The sequence below is a fragment of the Dipodomys merriami genome, unplaced genomic scaffold, assembly GCF_024711535.1.
Source record: "Dipodomys merriami isolate MVZ:Mamm:240054 unplaced genomic scaffold, mDipMer1.0.p SCAF_1576, whole genome shotgun sequence".
Classification (NCBI taxonomy): domain Eukaryota; kingdom Metazoa; phylum Chordata; class Mammalia; order Rodentia; family Heteromyidae; genus Dipodomys; species Dipodomys merriami.
In genome coordinates, this window is record NW_027202911.1 from 17,081 (window position 1) to 39,130 (window position 22,050).

At 40.2% G+C, this 22,050-nt stretch overlaps 1 long non-coding RNA gene across 5 annotated transcripts in view; it reads left to right on the forward strand.

The window, feature by feature from the left end:
* The window catches only part of LOC138827549 (uncharacterized), a 36,303-nt gene extending 14,491 nt beyond the window's left edge, over positions 1-21,812 (forward strand). For 3 of the 5 annotated variants that reach the window (XR_011372124.1, XR_011372123.1, XR_011372125.1), the window contains one exon: positions 19,732-20,987. This is a non-coding gene — a long non-coding RNA (uncharacterized lncRNA). Of the gene's footprint in view, positions 1-17,975; positions 18,146-19,731; positions 20,988-21,696 lie in introns of those variants that run through there. The other 2 variants (XR_011372127.1, XR_011372126.1) reach the window with 2 other exon arrangements.
* The last annotated feature ends 238 nt before the right edge of the window (positions 21,813-22,050 follow it).

Below are 22,050 nucleotides of genomic sequence, written 5' to 3' on the forward strand. Positions count from 1 at the left end.
ATATTTTGATTATCTTCAAGTAGTTGTACAAAGGGTTTATCTGTCAATGTACCAGTTTATAAGTACAAAGTATCTTACTCAATATCAATCCTATCATCATTCTACCAACTCCCTCTCACCAACCCAAGCCATTTCTTCAACTTTCCTCATTTCATAGGATATGCATTGAATATTATCACTGCATACTGCCATTACTACCCACTCTTCATTCATTTACACTCCTCCCCTTTACTTTCCCCTGTTATATTTCAATTTCCAGCTTCATTTTGTTGAGCTACAACTCTGCATCTGAAAGCTTAAAAATATTTTTACAACATATATTACCTATCAAATATGTTGCAGATTATTTTTTTACAAATATGTTATTCTAGTTTTTGTTAGTGATATATACCAACATACTATCTTATGCCAAAATTAGTCCATCTTTTTTCTTGTTTCTGATATTTACATTTTGCTTTAAAGTTCCTCCCTGACTCCACAGTTAGAAAACATAATCTCTGTTTCCTCCATATACATTCATAATTTCATTTAAATAACATCAATTTATTTATATTTAAGCTCTAAAATGCTGATGTAATGGCACTACCTTCCCTATTATTTTCATCGAGATAATAATAGTTTTATTTTATTTTTTGTGCTAGTACTGGGGTTTGAAGTCAGGAACTTGCTTTTCTTACTTGGCTTTTTGTTAAAGGCTTGAGGTCTACCTCTTGTATCACACCTTCACTTGTGGCTATTTTCTGCCTAATTGGCAATGAAAACAAGCAGATAGACAAGGTTGGCCCATATAATGCTGTACTATAAGTAAGCATATAGGAGATACATAGTGTAAATGGGATCATTTTTCTTGGTCTTGTTTGAATATTTTCAGTTCTTTACATAATACGTTATGGCTTACATCTTTGCTGTTTTTGTATCATATTGCAGACTATTTATGTGCTGCTGCTATCTTTTGATGGAATTACTTGTACTTTATGAATAGAAAGGAAGTTTTAGAGGGTGCCTTCTTAGAATGAAAATGTAAATGTAAGCCATCTTTCTAGAGATGGTGTTTTGTGTCCTTTTCTTAAATATCTGTAAAGCTTCCCCAATGCTTTGTCTTTAATCAACTTGTCATGAAAAAATATCCAGGCCTTTGTTACCTATAGAAATCTCGGGCTGTCGTTAATGATTTCTCAAAGACACAGTATTAGTATTAGCCAGCAAGAAAGTCCGTAAGACTCTAATCTTCAGAAGACCGGAATTGACCTTGTTTCCAGTGGTAGAATTTTGAAGAGACAACACCCAAGCACAAAGTTCAAGCCCCACAACCGACATAAAATAATAAAATCCGAAGTGTAGCCAGGTGCTAGTGGCGCACTCATGAACAGTCCTCAAAACCTGGAATTAGAGATGTAGCTCAAAGTGGTAGACCACTATCCTCGAAATAAAGAGCTCAGTGACAGCACCCAGGCTGAGTCCAAGCTTCATGACATCAGTGATGAAGAACAACAATCCAAAGACAAAACTAAAACCACAAACAAAAAAACCCATTAAAGTGTACACAGAGGTCATTTTCAAAGCAACAAAAATACATGAAGTTTCATGTGCTTTCATTTAAAGTGTTGTAGTATGTGGGTTATGTTTAGATCTATGAGTTTTTTTTTTTAATTGTATTTTATTTTATTTGAGAACATACTGTACAGAGGGGCTACAATTACATGGGCAGGATAATGCATACATTTCTTACCAAGCATTGCAGCCTCCTCCTTTGTTTACCCTTCACTTCCTTTCCCCGCCTCCCCCCTCCCCCCACCCAATTTTACCCCCCTCCCCCCACCCAATTATACCCCCCTCCCCCCCACACCGACATTGTAAAGCTGGTTTTGACATGACATTTTGTACTTCTCATTGTTGCAACAGGTCCACCTGAATCCTTAAACGACTTGTTTGTCCCCATCTCCTCCACATGTTATACTGACATCAAATATAGTGAAAGCAGGGGTTACACTGTGGGGGAGGGACATACAAAGCAACAAAGAAATAATCTTATAAATGCGTTAGAAACACATGCATGAAAGAAACGAAAACATTAAAATACATATTTAAGGGTTCATTTTCCTAACATCACATTATCTGACCTTTTCCGCTTGACTCATATATATAATAGATATTGCAAATAAGGGAAACCATGGGACCTATGCTTCTTTGGGCCTGGCTTACTTCACTTAATATAATTTTTTCCAAACCTTTCCATTTCCTAACAAATGGGGAAATGTCATTCTTTCTGATGGAGGCATAGAATTCCATTGTGTATATATACCACATTTTCTTGATCCATTCATTTACTGAGGGGCATCTGGGTTGGTTCCATATCTTAGCTATGGTAAATAATGCTGCAATAAACATAGTTGTGCTGGTAGCTTTAGTGTGGTCTTGTTTGTAAACATTTGGGTAAATGCCCAAAAGTGGGATTGCTGGATCATAGGGGAGATCTATGTGAAGTCTTTTGAGGAACCTCCATACTGCTTTCCAAAGTGGTTGAACAAGTTTACATTCCCACCAACAATGAAGTAAGGTTCCTTTCTGTCCACATCCCCTCCAGCATCTGTTGTTGTTAGAGTTCTTGATTTTTGCTGTTCTAACTGGAGTGAGGTGATATCTCAATGTTGTTTTGATTTGCATTTCTTTTATGGCTAGGGATGTTGAACATTTCTTCATGTGTCTATTGGCCATCCTTCTTTCTTCTTCAGAGAAGCTTCTCTTTAAGTCTTTCGCCCACTTATTTATTGGGCAGTTGTTTCTTTGAGGATTTGTTGTTGGAGGGTTTAATTTTTTGAGGTCCAAGTATATTTTAGATATGAGACCCTTGTCCGTTGTATGGCTAGTAAAGATCTTCTCCCAATCGGTGGGCTTTCTATTGATCTTGCCAGCTATGCCATTTGCCCTGCAGAAGCTCTGCAATCTTATGCAATCCCATTTGTCCAACCTTTCTTTGATTTGTTGTGCTTCCGGGTCTCTATTCAGAAAATTTTGACCTGAGCCAAGGAGACCTAGGGTTTCTCCTATTCCATCCTGTAATGTTTTCAGAGTGTCTGCTTTGAGTTCAAGGTCTTTGAACCATTTGGAGTTGATTCGGGTGCAGGGTGATATATAAGGATCTAGCTTTATTTTTCTACATGTAGTTAACCAATTTTGCCAGCACCATTTACTGAAGAGGCTGTCTTTCTTCCATTCTATTGTTTTAGCTTCCTTATCGAAGATTAGATGGCTATAGGTCTGTAGGTTCATTTCTGGGTTTTCAATTCTATTCCATTGGTCCTCAGGTCTGTTCTTATGCCAATACCAAGCTGTTTTGATTACTATGGCTTCATAGTAGAGTTTAAATTTGGTATTGATATTCCTCCAGCAGTGTTCTTTCCGTTGAGGAGCGTTTTTGCTATTCGGGGTCTTTTATTGTTCCATATGAATTTTTGGATTGCCTCCTCTATTTCCTTGAAGAATGAGGGTGGAATTTTGATAGGTATCGCGTTGAATTTGTAGATAGCCTTGGGAAGTATTGCCATTTTCACGATGTTAATCTTGCCAATCCAGGAGCATGGGAGGTTTTGCCATTTTTTAAGTTCTGTGTTGATTTCCTTTTTCAAGATTTTAAAGTTTTCATCATAGAGGTCCTTCACTTCTTTGGTTAAGTTAATTCCTAGGTATTGTATTTTTTGTGGGGCTATTACAAATGGAGTTGCTTTCCTAATTTCAGCCACACTTTTCTCATTGTTGGCATATAGAAAAGCCATTGATTTTGGGGGGTTAATTTTATAACCTGCTACTTTGCCAAAGTTTTGAATCAGCTTGAGTAATTTGGGAGTGGATTCTATGGGATTCTTTAAATACAAGATCATGTCATCTGCAAAGAGGGAGAGTTTTATTTCTTCTTTCCCTATTTGGATCCCCTTTATGTCTGCATCTTGTCTTATTGTTGTAGCTAGGCATTCTAATACTAGATTGAAGAGAATTGGAGAGAGTGGATATCCTTGTCTTGTTCCTGAGTTAAGAGGAAATGGCTTTAGTTTTTCACCATTGAGTATAATGCTGGCTGTAGGTTTGTCATATACAGCCTTTATTGTATTGAGGAATGTTCCATGGATTCCTAATTTTTCCAGAACCTTCATCATAAAGGGGTGTTGGATCTTGTCAAATGCTTTTTCTGCATCTATTGAGATAACCATGTGGTTCTTATTCTTGCTCCTGTTTATGTGATGAATAATATTAATTGATTTGCGTATATTGAACCAGCTTTGCATCCCTGAAATGAATCCTGTTTGATCATGGTGTATGATTTTTTGGATGAATTGTTGAAGTCGATTGGCCAAAATTTTGTTGAGAAGTTTTGCATCAATGTTCATCAAAGAAATGGGTCTATAGTTCTCTTTCTTTGATGAGTCCCTGCCTGGTTTTGGCATGAGGGTTATGATGGCTTCATAGAATGTGTTAGGTATTGAGCTTTCTCTTTCAATTTCATTGAAGAGTTGGAGGAGTATTGGTGTGAGCTCTGCTTTGAAGGCCTTGTAAAATTCCGCTGTAAAACCATCTGGTCCTGGACTTTTCTTAGCTGGGAGGTCTCTTATTGCTGTTTCTATTTCAATGCTTGATATGGGCCTGTTAAGCTAGTTTAACTCATCTTGGTTTAGTTTTAGCATGTCAATATTTGCTAGGAAAAGGTCCATTTCTGTCAAGTTCTCAAACTTATTAGCATAAAGTTTTGAGAAGTATTCCCTTATAATGTTCTGAATCTTGGTTGTTTCCGTGGTGATGTTTCCATTCTCATCTCTGAGTTTATTAATTTGGGTGTGTTCTCTCCTTTTTCTGATAAGGTTTGCTAAGGGTCTGTCAATTTTGTTAAGTTTTTCGAAGAACCAACTCTTTGTTTTGTTGATTCTTTCTATAGTTTTTTTGGATTCTAATTCATTTAATTCTGATTTAATTTTGATTATTTCTTTCCATCTACTGGATTGGGGTTTATCTTGCTGCTCTTTTTCAAGGAGGTTTAGATGTGTCATTAAATTGTTAGTTTCCGATCTCTCCAATTTGTTGATGTAGGAGCTCAGAGCTATAAACTTGCCTCTGAGTACTGCCTTTGCTGTGTCGCAGAGGAGCTGGTAATTTGTGTGTTCATTTTTGTTGAATAGCATGAACATTTGAATTTCCTTTCTAATCTCTTCCATGACCCACTCATGATTCAGCAGGGTCTTGTTCAGCATCCATGTGATACCGGGCTTTCTTTGGTGACTTTTGGTGTTGAGTTCTAATTTTATTCCCTTGTGGTCAGAGAGAATGCAAGGTATAACTTCAATGTTTCTGAATTTAGACAAGTTTGCTTTGTAGCCTAAAATGTGGTCTATTTTAGAAAACGTTCCATGTGCTGCTGAGAAGAACGTGTATTCTGATGCTGCTGGGTGAAATGTTCGGTAAATGTCTGTTAAGTCTAGTTGATCTATGCAGCTGTTTAGATCTGCGGTTTCTCTGTTGAGTTTTTGCCAAGTTGATCTATCTAGTGGGGAGAGTGGTGTGTTAAAATCCCCAACAATTAATGTCTTTGGATCTATATGGGATTTGAGGGAAAGTAGTGTTTCTTTGATAAATTTGGGTGCTCCATTGTTTGGCGAATAGATATTTAGAATTGTAATATCCTCCTGAAGGAGAGATCCTTTAATTAGTATGTAGCGACCTTCTTTATCTCTTCTCACGAATTTTAATTTGAAGTCTATTTTATCTGATATTAGGATTGCAACTCCCGCCTGTTTATGAGGGCCGTTTGCTTGGTAGATTTTGTTCCAGCCTTTAACCTTGAAAATATGTTTGTTTTTACAGGCGAGATGTGATTCCTGCAGGCAGCAGATAGAAGGGTCTTGTTTTTTAATCCAACTAGACAGTCTATGTCGCTTAATTGGAGAGTTCAGTCCGTTAAGGTTAAGAGATAGGACTGGGAGGTATTTGGGAGTTCCTGCCATGTTATCCACCTTCTTGGGGGCTGTGAAAACTGGGTTCTTCCTAAGGTTCTTGGATTCTCAGTTTGGGTGCAGTTTCTTGGCCTTTGTTGCGTTCTTGTTCGTTTTCTATGTGTAGGACATCTTTAAGAATCTTTTGCAGGGCTGGTTTGGTGGAGATGTATTGTTTCAATTTTTCTTTGCTATGGAAGGTTTTTATTTGGCCTTCAGTTATGAAGGAGAGTTTAGCTGGGCACAGCATTCTTGGTTGATAGTTGTTTGTTTTTAGGGCATGGCACACGTCATTCCAGGCTCTTCTTGCTTTGATTGTCTCTGCTGAGAAATCTGAGGTAATTCTAATTGGTTTCCCTTTATAGGTGATTAACCTTTTCTCCTTGACAGCTTTAAGGATCTTTTCCTTGGTCTGGGTTGATCCTGTGTGGATTATAATGTGACGGTGGGATGTCCTATTCTGGTCTGGTCTATTTGGGGTTCTAAAAGCTTCTTCTATCTGAATAGGCCTATCTTTTTGTATGTTTGGGAAGTTCTCTGCTAGGATCCTGTTAAACAAATTTCCTAGACCATTAACTTCTGTTTCTAGGTGCTCCTCTACACCCATTATCCTTAGATTGGGCCTTCTGATGGTGTCTTCCAGGTGTTGGATAGACCTATCATATTTCTTGGACTTGTCTTGGATGGTTGTATGTTCTTTCTCTATAATATCTAGGCTGTCTTCAATCCCTGAGATTCGATCTTCTGCATGGTCTAACCTGCTATCAAGACTCTCTACTTTGTTTTTTATTTCTTTTCCTTCTAATTGGTCAGCTTTGATGGCTTCAAGTTCTTTGTTGAAGCTCTGTTTTAGGTCTTGTATGAATTTCTTTACTTCCTTAATTTGGTGTTCAGTGTTTGTTCTCAAATCACTTAGTTGATTGGTTATGGTTTCTTTGGACTCCCATTCCTTCTGTTGGGTTCCATTCAGCATTCCCTTTGTGGTCTCCCTGACTTCCTTCAGCTCTTTGTTAATGGATTCCATGAATGCCTTTAGTGATCTTTGTGTATTCTCTACCTGGTCTCTTAATTCGTGAATTACTCTTTGATTAGTTTCCTCCCTTCTGTGGGATTCCTGCAGTTCTCTTTGAGTGTTCTCTGCCTGCTCACGCCATTCCTCCCTTTCTCTTTGAGTATTCTCAAGTTGTTCACGCAAATCCTGTATCAGTTTTTGAGAAGCTTCCTCACGCTTATGATATTCCTGTATAAACTTCTGGGATGCCTCCTCTCTCTCCCTATCACACTCATACAGAGTCCTTTCTACATTGTCAAACTTCTCATTTATCATGTTTGCTATTAGTGTTTGTAGAGCTATTTGGGAACTCTCCTCTGGATTATTCTTTATCTGTTCTAATCCCTGATTATCCAGGTTGGGAATTGAGATACCCGAATTTGCCATTTTTCTTGTGTTTTTCCGGCTTACTCGGCCCATTTGAGATAAAGATTGCACCAGTTTTGTGCTAGAACAATATCTTAAGGCAACCATCAACCAAAGTTTGCATTTGTACAGTCAATAGTCTACAGATACAATCTAGTTCAACAGATACATCTATTCAACATCAAACGAGTATATGTTAAAGGACTTCGAACCGCAGAAAAGAATTTGGAAAACCAGAAATTATTAGGATTAGGGAGAGATGTGGGTAAAAAATAGGAATAGATTGGTGTGGGGAGGCACAGGGAGAGTTAACTATGTCCTAATCACAGTGCAGGAAATGGGTTGGGTAGAATGCAAGTAGAGAGAGAGAGAAAAAGAAGAGACGGAAAGGGGAATAAAGAGAGACCAGAAAAAGAATAGAAACGTAAAAATTAATGTTAATATTTAGCTTAAAAGACCGTCTATTTAGAGAGGAATGTGAATATGTTCAGAGAAGGGGAGGGACATAGAGGAGATGTGAAAAGCTTTAAGGATGGGAAAGGGAGAAGAAAAGATCAGAAGTTCAGTAGAGCTAGATAAAAAACAAAAAGATAATTAAGAAAGAAAGAAAAAGAGAAAGAAGACAAGAAAAGAAAGGAAAACTCTTATTCACGTATTCCTAAAATAAAAATTATAAGATGAGAAAAAAAAAAGTTACTGGAAAACAATTATTTTTTCAGAAGAGGCAAAAATTAAAGATTAATAAAAGTTTTAGAAGGGAAAAAAATTTATATATATATATATATATATATATATATATATATATATATATATATATATATATATATATATGGTAACAAAAAACAAAAAACAAGCCAAAAAAAAGAAAAGAAGAAGAAGAAGAAGAAAAAAAGAAAAAGAAAAAAAAAGTCTTTTGATTTTTTTTTTTGGGGGGGGAGGAGTGGGAAGAATCCTGTATCTCCCTTTTGTCTGCCACCAGTCTCTTGTTGGAGTCTCTGGTCAGCTTGAGGAACTGTGGCTTGATTGGTTTCTTAAGTCGGTTGGTTGGAAGAGGCAGAAAAATGCTCTGCTTTACCCAAGATTTTGAGATTCCCCCTCCCAGGTTAGTTTTCTGGGAGGGTGGTCTGCTTTGAGAGTCACAAAAGAGGGGGATGTGGTGATGAGGCTAGGTTCTGGGTAGAGTTGAGGCCTTTCAACAAACAGTAGCTTTTCCCTGGGGCTATTTTGTGATAAAGCTCACAGTGCCCAGCCTGGAGCCATTCTCAGGGTTTCTGTTTTTCAATTGATTGTGGTGGCTGCTAGAGGGAGGGGCAGCCTCTGGCTCTGGTTACCCAGTGAGGCAAGGCACTCCGATGGCTGGCGCCTGAGCTGGGTGACTTTTCCCTGGATGGAGCTGAGTCTGGCAGGTCACTTCGCCGTTAAGTTCTTGTGACCTGCTAAATGACTCATTTTATTCCAAGGCCTGAGCTGGAGCTAGAAGCTCCTCCGAGCTTTGTCGGTATCCAAGATGGAGATCACCGGTGCTGGGGGGGGGAGGGGTGGCCTTCCCTCCTCTGCTCCCTGAGGAGTGAGGATGTCGGGCTTGTACTCACGCCGAGTCTTGGATCCTGGGTCGTCTCTGGTCTGCAAACAGCAGGATGAAGATGTTTGCTTCTTGTCGGTTCTTGTTGGTGTTGAGTAGAATCCGCTCGTCCGCTGCGTCTGGCTCCTTCATCTCCGGCTCTCTGTGTCTCAGGTATGACTCCGCGGCGGTGGTTGCCGCCGCGACCCCGCCGCTGCCGGAGCGGCAGCTGATGCGTTTCCTTGGCTTCCCCTCTCTTGTCTAACTCTCTGTCCTGTGATGGCACACTTGGTGTGATTCTCTGGCTTAGGACTGTTTACTGGAACTCTAAAACTACTTTCTATGCGAGAGCTTGTTCAGATTCCAGCTTCTCCTCCGCCATCTTCCCGGAACTCTTCTGAGGTTTTTTTTTTTTTAACTTGGCATATTTAAAAATATTTTTATAATTATATAGTTGATGTACAGAATGGTTACAATTTCATAAGGCAATTAATGAGTCCATTTCTTTTGGACAATATCAGCCCTTCCTCTGCTCCCTCCCAATTTTCCCAAGCCACGTTTTAAAACTACAAGTGCCAACTCCTAGGACATCATTTATTGTAAAATTATTTACTGTGTCAAAATCACCTGACATTTTTCTTCAGTGAAAAAAAAAAAATTGGTCTAGAGGTTTCAGGAGGAATTAAAAACTTTTTAAAAAAAATTAATTATATATTGAAGATTTTTATACATACTAATGTTTCTTGAAACTAGATTTTGCAGATGTGATGTTTCCTTTGTAGTTTTCCCCCCTGCCAGATTCTATTGTGCACCATTTTAGTTGGTTTCTTTCTTGGTTTTTATTTATATAGGCCATTTCTTTTTTTTTAATATTTTTTGGCATTTTAATTAATTTATTTATTTTTGGGTCCAGTCGTGGGGCCTGAACTCTGGGCCTGGGCGCTGTCCCTCAGCTCTTCAGCTCAAGGCTAGCACTCTACCACTTGAGCCACAGTGCCACTTCCGTGTTTTTTTTCTTTTTGCTTATGTGGTGCTGAGGAATCGAACCCAGGGCCTCATGCATGCAAGGCAAGCGCTCTACCACTGAGCCACCTTCCCAGCCCTATATAGGCCATTTCTTTCAGTAATTATCACTGTAAATTAATTATACAAAGAGTAGTTCTTGTTGTTGTTGTTTTGTTTTGTTTTGTGCTAGAGATCTAACCCAGAACCTCACATGGTCTATCAAGACCTGTAACATCCATATCCTTTTTTTGTTTTTTTGAGACAAAAAATTTTACTGTAGAGATGGCTTTGAACTTGCAGTCCCCTTGCTTCTGCCTCCACAGTGCTGAGTATTACCATTCCCCATTATACATAGCTTTAAAAAATTACTTTATTGATGTTTTAGATGTGATATACAATGAGGTTACATTTACATATGTCAGGTGATAAGTACATTTCTTTCCTTTTCCTTAGTATCATCTGTTCCCTCATTCTCTCTTTCCTTTCTTTCCATCTCCTCCACGAGTTGCTTGGTTCACTTACATCAATGTCCAATGCAGTTGATGAGCCCCACTGCTATCTATTTTTACTTGTCTTCCACTGATTCTGTGCTCTGTCCCCACCTTTTTTCACATATGCATGTGAATACACCATATATGAGGTAAAAAAATAGAGTAATCTAAAAATGATAAGACAAATTAAGAAAAAGTTCTTTGTTTTCTTTGGAGTTCTTTTCAATATGTGTATGATTTTATATATATGTCTATGATTTTTATATATATATGAAGAGCTGCTTGTGTATTACATTTTGGTGCTTTTCTCCTAAGGCTATCCTCTTTTGGTCTCACTATATATCTGTGTCTAGAACCCTGTATACTTGATCATATCTTGTTGTGCTTTAAATCTAACATCTGCATATCAGAGAGAACATGCACCTTTTTTGTTGTTGTTGTTGGTCATGAGGCTTGAACTTTGGGCTTGGTCGCTGTCCCTCAGCTCTTCAGCTCAAGGCGAGTGCTCTACCACTTGAGCTACAGCGCCACTTCCATTTTTCTAGTGGTTTATTGGAGATAGGAGTCTCACAGTCTTTCCTGCCCGGGCTGGCTTTGAACTGTGATCCTCCTGAGTAGCTAGGATTACAGGCGTGAGCCACTGACGCCCAGCTCATGCACCTTTTGTCTCCATAATCTTGGCTTACCTTGCTCAACATGATTTGTTCTAGTTACATCCATTCCCCTACAAATGCCATTATTTTATCCTTTGTAATGGCTGTTTAAAATTCCATTGGCTATAGGTACCACATTTTTTGTATCCATTCATCTGTTGTGGGACATCTGAGTGCTTCTTGTGGGAGGTTGTGAATATTGCAGCAATGAACTTGGATGTGCAGGTATCCTGTTCATATTCTGGTTCATGATGCTCAGAATAAATGCCTAGGAGTGGTATGGCTGGATTTTGGGAAGGTCTATGTTTAGTTTTTTGAGGAACCTCCAGACTGCTTTCCAGAGTGGTTGTATTAGTTTACACCCTCCAGTAGTGCAATAGGTTCCTTTTTTTTCCACATCCCCGCCAGCATCTGTTTTTGTCTGAATTCAGAATATTGGCCAGTCTAACTGGGGTGAGATGGTATCTCAGGACTGTTTTGATTTAAATCTCCTTTATGGCCAGGGATGACAGTTTCTTTGCCATTTTTACCTTGTATTCTAAGAAACCTCCTTTGAGGTCCATTGCCCATTTAGTGATTGGTTTATTAGACTTGGGAGGGGCTTAGTTTCTTGAGTTCCCTGTTTATATGGAATATTAGGCCTTGTCTGATGTATTGCTGGTAGTGATTTTTCCCAATTGATTGGCTGTCTTCCTTGTTTAGTACCTATGTCTTTTCATTTGTCGAGTCTTTCTCCAATCTGTAGTTCCCCTGGGATTTGATTTAGGAAATTCCTGCCTGAGCCTATAAGTTCTAAAGTCTCTCCTACACTGTCTTACAGTAGTTTCAGAGTTTTGAGTCTGAGGTTGAGGTCTTTAATCCATTTTGAATTGATGTTTGTGCATGTTGACAAACATGCATGTGGCTTCCTGGTTTTTCCAGCACCAATAGTTGAAGAGGCTATGTTTTCCCTACTGTATGTATTTGGATCCATTGTTGAATATCAGATAACTGAAAGTATGTGGTGTTACTTCTAGGTCTTCTAATCTCATTGGTCTTTGGTTCTATTTTGGTACTAATACCAAGCTGTTTTTATTATCATGGCTCCTTGTAGAACTTGAATTTCTTTGCCTATTTTAGGTCTTTTGTTGTTCCACATGAATTTTTTTATTTGTTTTCTCTATTTCAGTAAAGAACACCATTGGGATTTTGGTGGGGATTTCATTTAATGTTTATATTATTGGGCCATTTTTTTTTCATTTTTTTTTTGGTTGGTCATGGGGCTTGAACTCGGGGCCTTGGTCCTGCCTGAGCTGGCTTTGAACTGTGATCCTCAGATCTCAGCCTCCTGAGTAGCTAGGATTACAAGTGTGAGCTACTGGTGCTTGGCAGTATAGCCTTTTTCACAATATTGATTGTACCTCTCCAAGAACATGAGAGGTCTTTCACTTTCCTAGTGTCTGATTTCTTTTTTAGATGTATATAGTTTTTACTAAATAGATCTTTTACATCTTTGGTTAGGTTAATTCCTATATATATATATATTTGAGGCTATTGCAAATTGTGTTGTTTTCATGATTTCCCTTTCTGCTTGAACATTGTTGGCATACACAAAGGTTGCTCATTTTTGTGGATTAATTTTGTATTCTGCTACTTTGCTGAAGTGGTCTATTATGAGTTTGGGAGTGGAGTATTTGGGGTCCTTCAGATATAACAGCATGTCATCTGCAAATAAGGATAGTTTCATTTCTTCTGTCCTTATGTGGATCCCTTGAATGTGCTTTTCTTGCCTTACTTCTCTGGCTAAGGATCCTGTAACCATATTGAAGCAGAATGGAGAAAGTGGGCATCTATGCATTGTTTCTGATTTTAGGGAAAATGGTTCTAGTTTTTCCCCATGTAGTATTCTTTTGGCTGTTGGTCTATGATATGTTACTTTTGTTGCTTTAAAGAATTTTCCTTCTGTTCTTTGAATATAAGTGCCTTATATTCTTTGAATAGGAGTGGATGGATTTTGTCAAAGGCTGTTTGTACATCGGTTGAGATGATCATGTGGTTCTTGATCTTGGCTCTGTTGATGTGCTGAATTGCATTTATGGATTTGCATATGTGGCATGTAGGTATGTATGTATATATCTTGTGTATGTATCTTGCATCTGTGGGATGAAGCCTACTTTGTAATTTTTCATGTGGCATCCCAGATCTTGTTGGTTTGTCTCCCCTCCTCCTCCTCCTCCTCCTCCTCCTCCTCCTCCTCCTCCTCCTCCTCCTCCTCCTCCTCCTCCTCCTCCTCCTCCTCCTCCTCCTCCTCCCTCCTCCTCCTCCTCCTCCTCCTCCTCCTCCTCCTCCTCCTCCTCCTCCTCCTCCTCCTCCTCCTCCTCCTTCTTCTTCATTTTTGGTAACCTCACAAGTGGTCTGTCAATTTAATCACTTTTTAAAGAAGAAGCTTTTTGTTGTATTAATTTCAGGTATATTTAAAAAATTTCTATCTCGATTTCTGCCATAACCTTTTTTAACATCTCTCTCCATGTAGCTTTAGATTTAACTTTTTTCTTCCTTTTCTAGCAATTTTAATTATATCATGAGATTATTTACTTGAGCTGCTTCTGTTTTCTTTATGCTTAGGTCTTTCCCTTCAGCACTGTTATTGCCGTATCCCAGAGGTGCTGTTGTGATGTGTTTCCATTTTCATTGAATTGGAAGAACTTTCTAATTTCTTCTGTGACCCAGGTGTTACTCAGTAGTGTGCTGTTCAGCCTCCCTGTATTTGACTAATTTCTACAGTATGTTTTGTTCTTACAAACTAGTTTAATTCCACTATGGTCTAATAGGATGCAAGGGATTATGTCAATTCTCTTTATTTGTTTAGGTTCTTTATGTGAACTATAAAATTATCTATTTTGGAGAATGTTCCACAAGCTACTGAGAAGAGGTTATGGTGTCATTTAGTTCAGAGGCTTCTTGGCTTGTTTTGTTTGATTGACCTGTCCTTTGGTGAGAATGGAGTGTGAAACTCTCCCACTATTATTTCGTTTGGGTCTTTCTTGTTCTGTAAATCCAAGAGTTTTTGTTTAACACATTTAGATGCGCTATTGTTTGGTGCACAGACATTGACCACTATGATTTTCTCTTTATGGATCATTCCCTTTATTAATATGTAGGGACCTACATTGTCTTTTTGTACTGATTTTAATGAGAAGTCTGTTTTTTATCAGATATCCATATGGTGACTACTGCCTTCTTACAGGGTACATTTGGGTGGAAGATCTTTTCAATAACATGACTTGGAGTTTGTTTTTACTTTGGCTGTGAGATGGGTCTCTTGGAGACAATAAATTAATAGATCTTGTTTTCTTTCTTTTTTTTTGCTATTTATTTATTTATATTGTGAAAATACTGTACAGAGGGGTTACAATTACATGGGCAAAGTAATGAGTACATTTATTATCAAGTATTGTTGCCTCCTCCTTTGTTTCCCCTTCCCATCCCTTCCCATTCCTTCCCATCTCCCCTCACCCCCTAACTCCCCCATGGATCTTCTTTTCTGAGCCAGTCTGTAGTTCTTTTTCTTTTGATTGGAGAATTTGAGTGTGTTAATGTTTAGGATTATTAGAGAGAGATGTGTTATGTTATCTGCCATTTTCTTGTTTTCTTGTTGCTTCTTTCCTTTCCCTGCGCTTACTAAATTGATCTTCTAGTGATTTCTGTCTGATATGATTCCCTGATCTTAATTGTTTTCTTCAGATTGTATTCTTCTTTTATTATTTTTTGCAGTGTGGGTTTAGTGTTCATGAATTTCTTTAATTTTTGTCATGAAAGGTTTTCATTTCGATAGCTTCTCTGGGTACACCAATTTGAGTAGGCAGTTGTTGGAAACTACATTATCAGGCTCTTTGCATTGAGGGTTTATGTGGAAAGGTCCTCAGCGATTTTGATTTTTCCATTGTAATGTAATTCCTTCTTTGATTTTGTGGCATTTAAAATCAGTTCCTTGCTACTCAGGTCTAATGGTTTTACTATGATATGTATAGAAGTGTTCTAGGATCGTGTCTACTAGGTGTTCTATATGCTTCTGTTATGCAGGTGAGATTTTCTCTCTTAAGACTGGGGAAATTTTCTGTAATGATCTTATTGAATAGGTGTTCCATAACTCTTTTGAAATTTTTCCATCTCACCTATCCCAATTTATATGTTGATTTGAGTTCTTGGCTTTTACTGCCAATTCTTGGATTTCCTTTTGGTAATTTTTGAGTTCTTTTTTCCATACCTATTAATTGCTGTTCCAGATTCTCTGTTTTATCCTCAACTCCTGATATTCTATTTTCCATCTCACTTATTATGTTACCTATAGCTTCCATTATGGTTTGCATTGTGGAAATTGACAACTTATGGTTCCTATATCAGGTCTCATTGTTAATTCTATCTTTTAATGAGGTATATACTGTGTCTATTTTTGTCTGTATCTTTTTTGAAGTGTTGGAAGTTCTTTGATATTTCTTTTTGTGTTCTTGAAATTGCTTTTCCATCTTCCCTTTTATTTCATTGGCCAATTTGGCCATCATTTCTTTACTGGTTTCTTTGTCCTCCATTTCTTCTTCCTTGTTACTGTAGTTCTTTCCTGGATTGCTGCTGGCTTTTGGATTTGGTTTGTTTTCTTTACTGTCCATGACTCTTGTAATCTTTCCTTTTGGTATATGCATTTGGGTTCAGGGATTGTCGGTGCTGTAGTCTAATCTTTGTCTGTTGGCCCAATTTTTGCCTGTCAGGTACCAACAGCCTTCACTTTGCCTGGGCTGGTTTACACTGGGTAGGGTAACTGAAGCAGGGTCCCCAAGCTGGCTAGCACCTGTGTGCATAATCAGCCCTGGGATAACTGAAAGGAGCTTGGTCTGGTCTGCAGCAGGGACTGAAGTTAGCTTCAGGAGTCTGGGTTAGGCATTGGCTTCAGAAGGATTGGGGTCCTCACTGTGCACAGGGCTTTTTTTGTGCCTTGGCCCTGGGTTGGTTCTCTTCCAACAAGTGACCAGCAGTTGGTCTGGTGCATCTTGTATGTGTTTACATGTGCTCTGCCTGTTGCTCATACATTTACTCTTTTTGCAGTTCCAGACAGGGACCAGTGGGTCCTGGCAGGGTTCAGTGCTGCAGCTACCAACAAGGGTGTGCTCTGTTGGTGGACAGCATGTACCTGTGATTTGACCTGCAAATGTTTAATGGGCCTGCAGTTCTCGTCAGGGTTTGGCACCTAGGCACCTTGCACTCCTGTATAGGGCTGGTGCATGCATTCACTTGGCTGTTCCTGGTGGAAATGCTCTACAGGTGGCTGGTTAGCACACATGTTTGTGTTTTCTGACAGGAGAGCCCTCTACCAGTGCCTGTCTTGTCTGTTAGGGAGGGCCGAGATTTGGACTACTCTGGGATGAGGGGGCATGTCCCTGTGGGTGAGTGAACGTTGGTTCTCACACTGACCTTTCTCTGGATAGCCAGTGCTATGGGGGATACAGGGTCCTAGCACCTGTCTAGTTGGAGTTCCTGTAGCCTTCCACTGGAAGCCAGCAGTTGGGGTGGTGGGAATATGGAAGGGCTCAGGCCTCTTTGTGTGCTTCAAGTGTGCTGTTCCTTCTTAGCAGGGAGAGAGGTCCAGATCAACCTCTGTGGGTCACTAACCAGTGCTGCAGTACTGGTCTCCTGTGTGGGGCGAGTGGCTCCAGCCTGATACTTACTGATCCTAGAACTGGTTTTGGCTGACTGTCAGTGCTGTGGCAGATTTCTGTATCTATTGTTGCAGATTTCAGGTTGGTAGGCCACTATGTTCCTTCATATCAATTGTGGGCTGAGCAGTGGGGCAGTGGGAGCTGTCTCTGACTGGGTGTTGCTGTGCCTGGTCTCTGGTCTTGGTCTCTGCCTGGTCTGTGTCCAGTGCTATGGGAGTTTTCTGTGTCTGCCTTTTGAGATTGGCTGGTGTTCCTGAAGACACAAGCAGTGGGCCCCTTTCAATGCTTAACAGCACTGCCATGAGGGGTCAGGGGGTGGACTTTGAGATTTTCCATCTTTGTGTGTGCAAATTCCTGTGATTCTCTGCATGTTTGTTTATTCGTTATTGTCTATTTCTTGGGGGAACTGCATATGGGACCCTAAGTCTATTTGGTTAGAGAGAACTAGGGCCATTCTCTATTGCTTCAGTGCCATTTTTATACATTCAAAACTTAATTTCAGTAGTAAATACATGATTATCTAGGTTATTCTTTAAGTAATATGAGTCTTTCAAAGGATTGTTTTAATTTCATTGTTGACCTTATAGTCATCTCTTTTTGTTGTATGAGAACCATTTTTTAAAATTTTGGGTCTGGTCGTTGGGCCTGAACTCTAGGCCGGGGCGCTGTCCCTCAGCTCTTCAGCTCAAGGTTAGCGCTCTACCACTTGAGCCACAGCACCACTTCCAGATTTTTTTCTTTTTGCTTATGTGGTGCTGAGGAATAGAACACAGGGCCTCATGCATGCAGGCAAGCACTCTACCACTGAGCCACCTTCCCAGCCCCATATGAGAACCATTTTAGACAACTATAACATCTTATACTTCTCCAAGGATTATTATTTCTTTTGCCTGTAGCAGTTTAGATATGATAAAGAACAGAAAAGGAGAAGTACAGTTTATCATATTTACTTAATGTTCCAGGGCAGGGGGTTGTGTTTTGTCAGTCAATCTGCATCAGAGGTTGGCCCGGTAAATTCCTTAGCTTCTTTGAACTTCTGTCTCCTCTTCTACCAAGTGGGAGAAGTTAATGCCTACAATTCAAAAGAAGCCATTGAGAGAAGGTGCTGAAATCATCCTAAATTCTACTAAATAATGGCTGTTATGATCAATAAAGTTAATGATACACATTCTTTCTGGGACAGGGGGTGAAATGTCAGACAGACAGGAAAATATCAATCTGCCTTTATTTCCCCTTTTGGCTGGAAGAATGGAGCAAGCCTTGCTGTAGTTAGAACCCTCAGAAGAATCTGGATCATGCTAAGCAGATGATCTGCTCAGGGATACAGGCAGCAAACTCCACTGATCCATATGGGTGAGTGGAGATGAAGTTCCAGGAAATGTAGCGCCCCCTTTCCCCTGCCCCCCCCCAATCACCTTTCTGGCCTTTCAAATGGTGGGAAGTTGGAGGCATAGAAATGGAGGGACAAAGGGTGAACCAATGCTGTAACAGTACTCAATGGACACTTTTAAATGAACTATCCAACTTACTGGTGGAGATGGGAGTGGAGGAAACACTGCAAGAGAGCATGGGAAGGGGTGACCACTGGCTAAGAAGAATTGTCCTCATGACTTGACTTATGGAACTGTAACCCCTCTGTGCATCATTTATTTTATAATAACAAGGATGTTTTTTTCTTTTTTTGTCAGTCATGGGGCTTGAACTCTGGGCCTGGGCGCTGTCCCTCAGCTCTTCAGCTCAAGGCTAGCGCTCTACCACTTGAGCTACAGCGCTACTTCCGGTTTTCGGGTGGTTTATTGGAGATAGGAGTCTCACAGACTTTCCTGCCCCGGCTTGCTTTGAACCGAGATCCTCAGATCTCAGCCCCCTGAGTAGCTAGGATTACAGATGTGAGCCACCAGCTCCCAGCTAGAATGACATTTTTTAATGGTAGCAATTTTCAACTCCAGCTATCTATTCCTCCAGATGCAGAATGAAACCATCTATTCTTTAAATGTTGAAAACTAATTTGTGTGTGGTAGTGGGCACTGAAACTTGAACTCAGGGTTTCATGCTCTGATTTAGCTTTTTAAAAAATTCAAGATTGGTGCTCTACCAACTTGAACCACACCTCTTCCTCTGTCTTTTTTGCTGATTAATTGGAGATAAGAGCCTCTCCAGTTGGTCTGCTCAGGCTGGCTTTGAACCTTGATCCTCAGATCTCAGCCTCTTGAGTATCTGGGATGACATGTGTGAGCCACAGGCACCAGACCTGACAAACTAATTTGAAAGTCTAAAATCTTCTGTGGGTCAAGCAAAACCGTCTGTGGGTACCAATCTGGGGGATCTATAGCACAATATAATATCATCATAATATTGTCTCTTTTAAACACACACACACACACACACACACACACACACACACACACACACACACGAAGGCAGAGAGACTCATGTGGATGAAATAATCATGGAGTTTTCTCCTTGATCTCTTTGCTACTCTACATTTGGCAATGGTCAAGGCTCTTAGTCTAGTTGCCTATGTTCTGCATTTGTGTATTTTCTGTCCCGCTAAACTCTTCAAGAATCATTTCCAATGCAGTTTATGCCCAGTGTTTACTGGCAATTATCATAGTTCAAAGTGAGACATGCAGCTCAATTCTAACATGTTGAGGGAGCGACAGGCATGGGGTGACCAAACAACTCGAGCCCCCAAGCAGGAGAGAGATCCAGTCTGAGCAACAACCTTTTGCTGATGACCTCCTTCTAAACAGCAACAGCATATGATCATGCTTCTCTGCTTATGAAAATAGTACTGTTTGGGACCAAAATACACTTTCAGATAGGAAAAAGAATACAGTGTATCGAGCACTGTTAGAGGCAGGGCCTAGACCAGAGACTTCCCATGAGTTATCTTTGCAATCACCCTGTGAGGTAAACGTTATCTTTGTTCCCATTAGGTAGACCAGAAAACTGAAGAACAGGCAAACATTATCTCAAGATTTGTGATGCTGGAAAGGAGTAGAGACAGAAGGAATGAGTCAGCCTGATGCAGAAACCAATGTGGTTCCCCATCCCACGTGTCTGCCATCTTTGGAGCAGCGAAAGAGACGTGTGGTCACACGGTCACATGATCTTCTGGTCATGTAATTATGTGGTCTCCTTCCTGACGATGTGGAGGATAGATCAACAGAAAGCATCAGCTGACTTGTGCCAACTTTGTCTGTGAAACAAGATTAGGCAGGTGACCTATTCCAGGATTCAGGCAGCATGGATTCTGGAGCAAAATTCCATGGAAGGAATTTGGGGACTATATTTCTCAGTACTTGCCTCAGTCCTTGGTATTTCTTCCTTTGACTCTCCTGGGAGTCTGGCCTCAAAGGGCATGCCCAAATCCCCCCTATGGCAAGAAAGAAGGGCCAGCATTGGACTTGTGCTTATGATATTACAGGATTATGAATGAATTAATGCATTAGGGAATGAATGAAATGATATAAACACATGGTAAATTGGTTCCAACTCTCCAGTGACATTTGACACATAAGCGAAGATTTCAAAGAGAAGCTTTTCAATTTTAAGCTTAAAATATAATCAGCAGAACCAGGAGCCTGTGGCTCACCGCTGTCATCCTAACTACTCAGGAGGCTGAGATCTAAGGATCGCAGTTCAAAGCCAGCTTGGGTAGGAAAGCCTGTGAGACTCTTCTTTTTAATTAACTACCAAAAGAAACCACCAGGGCTGGGAAGGTGGTTCAGTGGTTGAGCGCTTGCCTTGCATGCCTGAGGCTCTGGGTTCAATTCCTAAGCACAACATAAGCAAAAAGAAAAAAAGCCAGAAAGTGGCACTGTGGCTCAAGTGGTAGAGCGCTAGCCTTGAGCTGAAGAGCTGAGGGACAGCACCCAGGCCCAGAGTTCAGGCCCCATGACAGGACCCCCCCCAAAAAAAAATTTAACAAAAGAAACCACCAGAATTGGAGCTGTGACTCAAGTGGTAGAGTGCCAGCCTTGAGCAAAAAATAATTCAGAGACAGTGTCCAGGACTGGTACAAAAAGGAAAAGCAAGAAAACAAAACAAAACAAAAAAAAAAAAAAAAAACAACCAATAATAAGCAGAAAGCCCACAAGGGTGAAAACAAAGATTGGGTGAAAAAATCTTTTCACTGCTAACAAAGCAATTGTTCCCAGAGAAGGATAAATGAGTAGATAAATCTATTGGGAGCTTCTATTCTGGATGCTTGGGTCTCTGCAGAGAACAGAAACTTTAGAAGAAGAAAAAGTAAAGAAAGATGGAGAAGGAAGTAGGAGGCAGGCTTCACTCTGAAGCTTCACCTCTTCCTCTTCCTCCCTGTCACTCTAATGCCTTCCTCCGAGTCCATTCATTCCCAGGACCTAGGTTTGCTCAGATAAGGGATTTGCAGAGAAAGAACTCTCCCTATCTCTCCCCTGAAGAAGAAAAGTTCTACCCACTTTCCTCTCTGCCAGTGTCCCAGATGTGATCTGCTTGACAAACAAAAATACACAGTGAATTTTTAAAAAGGGCAGTGGCAGCCCAAACAGCTATCTGTTCAACCCCAGAGAATTTTTCTCAGCCAGGGCTTGTTTTCTAAATTCCTCTTATCAATGATTGGCTCAGGAATTGGCCAGGTGATGCAGTTCTGGCCAATGAGGGAATGCATGTCAAGGGTGTAAGGGAGGAGGGGAGAAGTTTCCTGTCTCTGTGAAGCAACAGCAGACAATGTCTCCTAGAGCAAGGCCACCCATCTTATTCCCAAAGATGGACTTAATATGTTGAATAGATATGCCAAAATAAACCATGATGCATCCCCACCCAGCTACTCTCTGCGTCTTATCTTGACACATCCTTCCTTCTGTACCTGCACGTGGTATATATCTGATGTTGTTTATTTAAATTCATTTGTGCCACAGGGTTCTGTTCATGGTAGCCAGAAGCCTCCAAAGTGATGAAACAACTCCTTTCCCCTCCATTCCACATGGATCCACTCACTGGCCCTAAAAGTGTGGGTAGCAGGGCTATCACCAAAGACTGTGAACAACAGAAGTGGTACCAAAAAAAAAAAAAAAGGAGGAAAGTGATAAAGCAGCATTGGGGGGAGGGGTGCGGCTATGCTCTGAGCCTCCCTCTCAAATTGAGAAAATGGTGAGTCTTTCCAATTTTGTATTCCAAGACAAGTTCCAGGTAAGCCTCTAGCAGGGGACAAATCTTCATCACAATGGACAGAGCTCTCTGAAGGAATGACTGAAGAGCTTCCAGCAGCTCTG